Below are 7,248 nucleotides of genomic sequence, written 5' to 3'. Positions count from 1 at the left end.
GCTGCGGGAGTGACGGCGAATAGAGTCGTGTGGGAGGTTTAGAAGGCGAGCATCCTTTATCAGGGCTGGGCAGCGAGTTGGAGTGGTCTCCGGCGATCCTGTGCAGCCAGACAAGAGCTGGGGACAGAATGTGTTTCCCATTTACTTGTATACATATACCTTTTCCCTGAAATCTGTGACTTTCCAAGGACAAATTTTAATGACGTGATGAATTTCACAACACTCAAATCTCTTACTAATTTGGAGCTGGCTCAAGCTCTTGTCTGACATTGCACTTGAGATAGAATCGTAAAATAATAGACTGACCAGTTTGGAAAAGACCTCTTGGATCACCAAGTCCAGCCATTCCTATCTGCCACTAAACCATGTCCCTATGCAACTCATCTGTCCATCTCCCAAACACCTCCAGGGATGGTGACTCCACTACCTCCCTGGGCAGCCTGTTCCAGCACCCGATGACCCTTTCTGTGAAAGACTTTTTCCTGATATCCTATCTGAACCTCCCCTGGCGGAGCTTGAGGTCATTCGTCCTTGTCTTGTCACCTGTCACTTGGGAGAAGAGGCCAGCTCCCTCCTCTCTACAATATCCTTTCCGTTTGGGTTGGAAAGGACCTTAAAAATCACCCAATTCCAACCCCCCAGCCATGGGTAGGGACACCTCCCGCTAGATCAGGCTGCCCAAGGCCCCATCCGACCTGGCCTTGAACATTTCCTGGGGTCGGGCAGCCACAACTTCCCTGGGCAACCTGTGCCAGTGCCTCATCACTCTCATGGTGAAGAAACTCTTCCTTATGTCTAGTCTAAGTCTTCCCTTCTCTGATTTATAGCCATTGCCCCTAGTCCTATCACTACATGCCTTTGTAAAAAGTCCCTCCCCAGCTTTCTTGTAGGCCCCCTTCAAGTACTGGCAGGTTGCTGTAAGAAAAGAAAGACTTCAAACAGAGGTGATTACAGAAGATGTCTGTTCAGAACAGGTGATATTTAACACAAGAAGTAACTGTCCCTGGAAAACACTGTTTGAAAAAACATGCTATCAGAGGGACATTCTGTCTAACTTTCGAAAAACACAGTTACTTGCATGAACTTAACTCTAGTTTAAATTAAAATATTCCACTTTTTGTAATAGATCAAGTCAAAATGTTCGGCTTTTGTATTTTGATGCTTTTTTTATCAAATCCCTCCTTTTCTTTTAGGACCTTTGACTCCCATCCAAATGTCCAAATCACCCTTATTCCTGCTGGATAACAAGCAAGGCAAAATAACACCAACATTGTTTAAATACTTCTATTCGTGAAATATGATCCTTTTCAAAACGATGCATTTTACATTACTGAGAGGATGATGCCTGTTAAGAGTTTTTGTGTCACTGCCTTCCCACACAGCGTGGCAGGTGCTGTTGGTCTGTTTCAACGTGTTGCTACAAGCACAGGGCACAGCTCTGCTCTGCAGCCAGATCACTGCATCCCCGCAGCAGCACTGCCTTGCACAGACTGTGCTTCCACGCACACCGTGCTTCCACAGACTCCACACTTCCACATACACTGCAATTCCACAGACGCTGTGCTTCCACGGACACAGCAATTCCCCATGCACCACACTTCCACAGACACCACACTTCCATGGACACCTCACTTCCATTCACACTTCCACACACATCACACTTCTCCACACACATCACACTTCCACATGCACTACGCTTCCATGCATACTGCACTTCCACACACATCACACCTCTACGGATTCTGCACTTCCACACATGCTGTTCTTGCTTTGCGCACTGTTGCTTCCACGTGTGCTGCACTTCCACACACACTGTATGTCCTTTGGACACTGTACTTCCACACATGCTTCACTGCCATGCACACGCTGCATCCCCACACACGCTCCTGAAGCACTGTACTTCCACACACGCTGTGCTTCCACACATGCTGTACTCTCTTTGCATGCTGTACTTCTACACATGCCATACTTCCCCATGCACTCTCTATCCACATGCACTGCACTTCCCCATACACTATGTACTTCCCGTGCACTGTGTGCTTCCACACGTGCTGTTCTTCCATGTACACTGTACTTCCACGCATGCTGTACTTCCTCATGCACTTTAAGATGCAGGTGCTTGTGCCTCAGAAAGTTATACCTCACCTTGGCTGCTTCGCCTATCCAATAGCACAACTATCCACAGGCTGATACTTGTTGGTAATGGATCCAAGATTAAATTACCTCTGTTACCTATTGGGTTAGTGTTGACCTTCATTTCTTTACGCAATTCACGATACACCTGGACAAGTGCTAGTGACTGCGCAAAGCAAGGGCAGCTGCAGGAACACTAATACATATTTTACAACAAGGAACAAGCAGTCATTTCGTTTAGCAGTGGCCCTGGGCAGTGCCAGCTGGGAGTGCCCCCAGTATGTGGTCTGCATAGTGTGGGGACTGAAAACTTGCAGACCTGAACACCAACAGCAGCTCATCCTATTTGTACAAGGTCTTGAGCAAGTTTATTAATCTCATCAAATAAACGTTTGCTTCAAATAAAATAGCATCAGGTGTCACTCCTTGTCTAGGTTCTTGTGAGTCATTTAAAATCTTACCTGTGTCAAAATCAGTGCCAATTTAACCCACAGAAGCCTTTCTTTATTGTTAAGGAATCAGGGAATTACAGACAGGGAAAAGGGGCTTTATATTTTCAGCACTACACATTTTAATGAATGACTTGATATTCAAGTAGAATGAACTGGAAGCAAGTGATCCTCTAATAACTTATGCCATTTCATTTTAAGGCTGTTATCCTTCATACTCAGTAATGACCTTGGAGTAGTGGTGACAGAGGTGAAAAGGGACCATCAGCAATAGAAAGAAACTCAGTTCTCAGTTATCTTTGAGTAAGTCCTCAGAGAACTGCAGACCCAGTTCTCTTTCTTCGGTCTCACCAGTATCTTCAGGATCCCATTTCTGTATAACTGCAGAGGCACAAAGCCTCGGTCAGCAGATGTGCACCATGGGGCTAACACACACAGATCTCTGCAGCTGAAAACATGGTAACCATCTCACACTATCTCGAGAGTCTCAGATATGGCATCTCTGCTCATATCCCTGACAGGAATCAGTCCAGAAACACAGCTACAGCCTGCAAACCTAGCCTCATCTCTAATTCTTGGAACCCCAATTGTCAGGTTTCTCATGAGCTTTTCTCTGTCACACCCTACAGTGGTTTATAAATTAGCTATGAAAAGGCATTAATGAGAAACCCTTTTTGCCTTGCCTATTGCCACATAAGCCGGATGGTGCAGGTCTTTGGCTGGTACTGTCTGTTTGCTTTTGCTATCAGTGATTAGGCACACCTCTTGATAGGGCAGGACAATTTTGTTCTTGACTGGTTCTGAGGTAAATTACCTTGGTAGTGACACCAGCACCTGAATAATACTTTTAATAAGACACAAATATGAGAATACAGAAGCTAAGTATTCACATGTTCAGAATAACAGAAATGTGTACAGTATTCTTATTCCATTATATTCCTGCCATTGCCTCAGACTTTTCAGTGACAGCATCGGCAAAAGGAAAGAAAAAACAAGACAATTAGAAAGAAACTATTGATGTTGGGTGGGTCTTCAGAGAAGCCAATAGAGGAAGTACTTGATTTTTAAAAGGATTTTAATTTATTAAGAAAGGGTACCATACAACAAAATTGTTCTGTGTTTTATAATGAGTTTGATAATTTGCAGACAACAGGTTCAAATTCACTTTCTCAGTGAAGGTCATGGAAAAAACACTCTAACTCCCACACTTTCAACTGAGATCATTGAACTCTGAAGTTATTATCACATTGGTTTAAATCATGTATGTTACATACAGTGAGCACTGACTTTTTCCCAAGACTTAAGGTATCATTAAAACCACACCCACTCCCTCCTAGCTTGACTCCTCAGGATGAATATGAATGTGTAGGACTGTTGTGCAGTTTACAGTTTCTCAATATGACCCTCCAGGCAGTTGCAGCAATGAACAGATTTATCCTGGAATATGGGCACTATGTGTCGCCTTCTCCAGTCCTTTATGACTTTTCCTTGCCTCTCTTAGTGCTCACAGGGGATCAGCCCTGTTTCAGAGATTGCTGCCCCCAGTTTGGCTCTCAGCAGACCTGTGCTGCTGGCTACATATAATTAATATTCATTAATTTTTCTATTTTGGTTAGTACACTTGTCTGCTTACTTAAATGCATTCCTTTCTAGGAGGAATAATCTTCCTTTGTGAGGAAAGGCAAAACAAGCATTGAACACTTTAGCCTACTGTGCATCATCCATTCACTGCTCTCCTTCAATGATCCATAGTGTATTTCCACTTACCTTCGTTTATTCCTTACTTCTGAGATAGTTTTATATCATCATCTTTTTGCCTTCGATGCCTCTTGCTGTTCATAACTTATTCTTCCCATTGGTTTCTCTAAAATTAATACCATGTTCTTGTTCTCTGCATCTACATACAGCCTCAGTTACCATTTATTGTCTTTTCAAGTTTCATTTTCTTAAAGAGCAACTTAAAGTTGCAGACTTATCGGTACACATTTTTTCTTACTACACTTCCTATCTTTCCTTTCTATGGAAAAAAAAATTGCCAACTGGGTTTTAATATATTCTCTTCCCGTTATTCTCAGCATCCTTCATTCCTGATACCATCTTCTCAAAAGACATTACCTTTTGGTTCACTGACTTTTCAAAAGTCTGCTTTTTTTCCATATTCCAAGTCTTTTGTGATTTTTCCTTGCAACAAGTTCACTGCATGTGTCATTACCACTTTCAAACAAACTACCTTCGCCTCCTGGATTTTCAACCAGTTCCTCCTTATTTAAAACCAGAAGTAGCAGCTTGGCTTCCTCTAGTGAATTCCTCTCTTTCCTGAAACAGAAGTGGGTTCCAGTGTGCTCAACAAGCTAATGGACTGGTGGGGGCCTGGCCAACCAGTCCCCCAACCCGCTGCTCTTTCTGTCTGGTCTGGATAAATCTCTGAATACTGTTCTGATTTCTTGTGGTTGTCTTTCTTTTCTGCAAATTCTCAGTCTCGCACAGGATCACCAAGGTTCAACAGAGTAGCCATCACTACCACTATAAGAGCTGTTTCATGGCTTATGTCAATGTTACAGTCAAGGATGGTGAAGGCATTAATTCTGTAAACTCAGGTGTGATCCACAAGCAATATTTCTCTGTTGCTCAGAAATCCAGGTGTCTGCCTGCCCAGGGGAAAGTTCTGCCTCTTCTCACATACAAACAAAGCACCAGCCTTGTGGCCATGATGCTACCATAGATATCCTCTGAAAAAATGTGCAAGCCATCTTCACTGCAAAGCTCAGCTTCACTTAGTTTTTACCTGTTACCACATTGGTCCTTTATTTTTTCACTTACTTCATGAGGCTAAAAATTGTAATTGCCTCCTCCGTTTAGCCTCATTTAAGGCCCATTGGCTTTAATCAATTTTGAGGTTAGCTTTAGAGCAAAGCCTCACTTGCTGGCAGCCAGCAATAATCTCCAGAGTAGCATTGGTATCAGTCTACAGTTGCGCTTTGCAGTGTGCGGTGTTTTTTACCTGATATAATGTTTCATCTCCTTTTCACCTTTTTAGTTCTCTCCACTCCACCCTTCAGAAGAGAATGTCTGTTTAGAGGCACTCTTTTGGCCCTTGTGCCTTCTCTGCATCCAGCCTGCTTGATCATGCAGTGGCATAATAACCATGACTCAGTTTTCCATCCTGCTGGCAAAAGAAGGAAGAAATAGATGAAAACAGACTCCATTTGAGATGCCCCTATCTCATTGCCTGGGGTATGTCACCCACAGGAATATGGTCCTCAGGTCTGCTGCAGGGAATCAGTCCTATTATTTACAAAGCCAAGAAGTGCCATAAAATTGTTATTTTTTGTTAATTATACAAACTTTAAAACTCCCAGTACACAGGCTAAGTCAACCAAACTGACCAGTGCACATAGCACATACTTTTCCTACTGATAAACTATTTGTGTGCTTAGGTAGACCATTCACATACACAACACGATATAGTATGATTCAATCTTTTATTTGTTTTAAATCCTTAATGAGTTGCACATTCTGGGCTGCTGTATTTCACTCACAGCCAGTAAAAGCAATTGGATTACTAGTCTGTCTTTGAGTTTATGAGTGCCTTCTGACCTGACAGGCTCCAGAGAAACCCTGCAGTTGCTTTCTTTCTAGGTTTAGTATTTCCTTTAAAGTCCATTGGGACGGCTTTATTCTCCAAAATATTATGAAAGAAGTGAGTAGTTCCCAACTCAGTAAAGACTTTGAAGATGCCTTTGAGACAATATCTTACTGCATAACATTGAATTCTAGATAAAATTATTCATCCTCACATTTGATTTTTTTTATTGTGTGTATCCAAACACCATAATAAAATCTTAATGATTATTTTAAGTGTGTTTGACGGGTAGCAAGGTATTTGCAGGAAAGTATTGTCTATCAAATCATTTAAAACCTAGCATTATTGGTGCATTTTCAGTAACGCAGTGATTTTTATTTGCTTACTGCTTAGATAATCACATAGATTCTTTTTCCCCCTGACCTGCTAAAAATTCAAGTGTGCTTGTTTTCTTCTCTTATTTTTCTTTGGGTGTGCTACCTAAAGTGTACAGCAGGACCTTGTGTGGCCATCAGGTGCCTACCAAGTTGCTCTTTCACTGTCCACCTCAAAAGGACAAGGGGAGAAAATAAGATGAAACAGCTTGTGGGTTGAGATAAGGGAGATTGTTCACCAATTACTGTCATGGGCAAAACAGGCTTAGTTTAGGGAAATTAATTTACTTTATTGCAAATTAAAAATAGAGTAGGATAGTGAGAAACAAAAAACTAAAAACACCTTCCTCCCCTAACTTCTTCCCAGGCTCAACTTAATTCCTTTATTCACAACTTTTCTACCTCCTTCCCCCAAGCAGCACAGGGGACCAGGAATGGGGGTTACAGTCAGTCCATAATACTTTGCCTCTACTGCTTCTTCTTCCTTATCTTCTCCTGCTCCAGCGTGGGTCCCCCATAGCGCCACAGGTTCTTCCAGTAAACCTGATCCTGCATGAGCATCTCTCCAGGACCACTGTTCCTCCCAGGAGCCTGCTCCAGTGTGTGCTCTTCACAGGCTGCAGCTTTTCTCATGGCACATGCACCTGCTCCGGTGTGGGGTTCTCCTCGGGCTGCAGGTGAGCAGCCGGCCTCACCACAGGCTGCAGGA

Source organism: Phaenicophaeus curvirostris, chromosome 3, assembly GCF_032191515.1.
Source record: "Phaenicophaeus curvirostris isolate KB17595 chromosome 3, BPBGC_Pcur_1.0, whole genome shotgun sequence".
Lineage (NCBI taxonomy): Eukaryota > Metazoa > Chordata > Aves > Cuculiformes > Cuculidae > Phaenicophaeus > Phaenicophaeus curvirostris.
The sequence above is the reverse complement of the archived record's forward strand: the minus strand, read 5'-3'. Positions refer to the sequence as shown.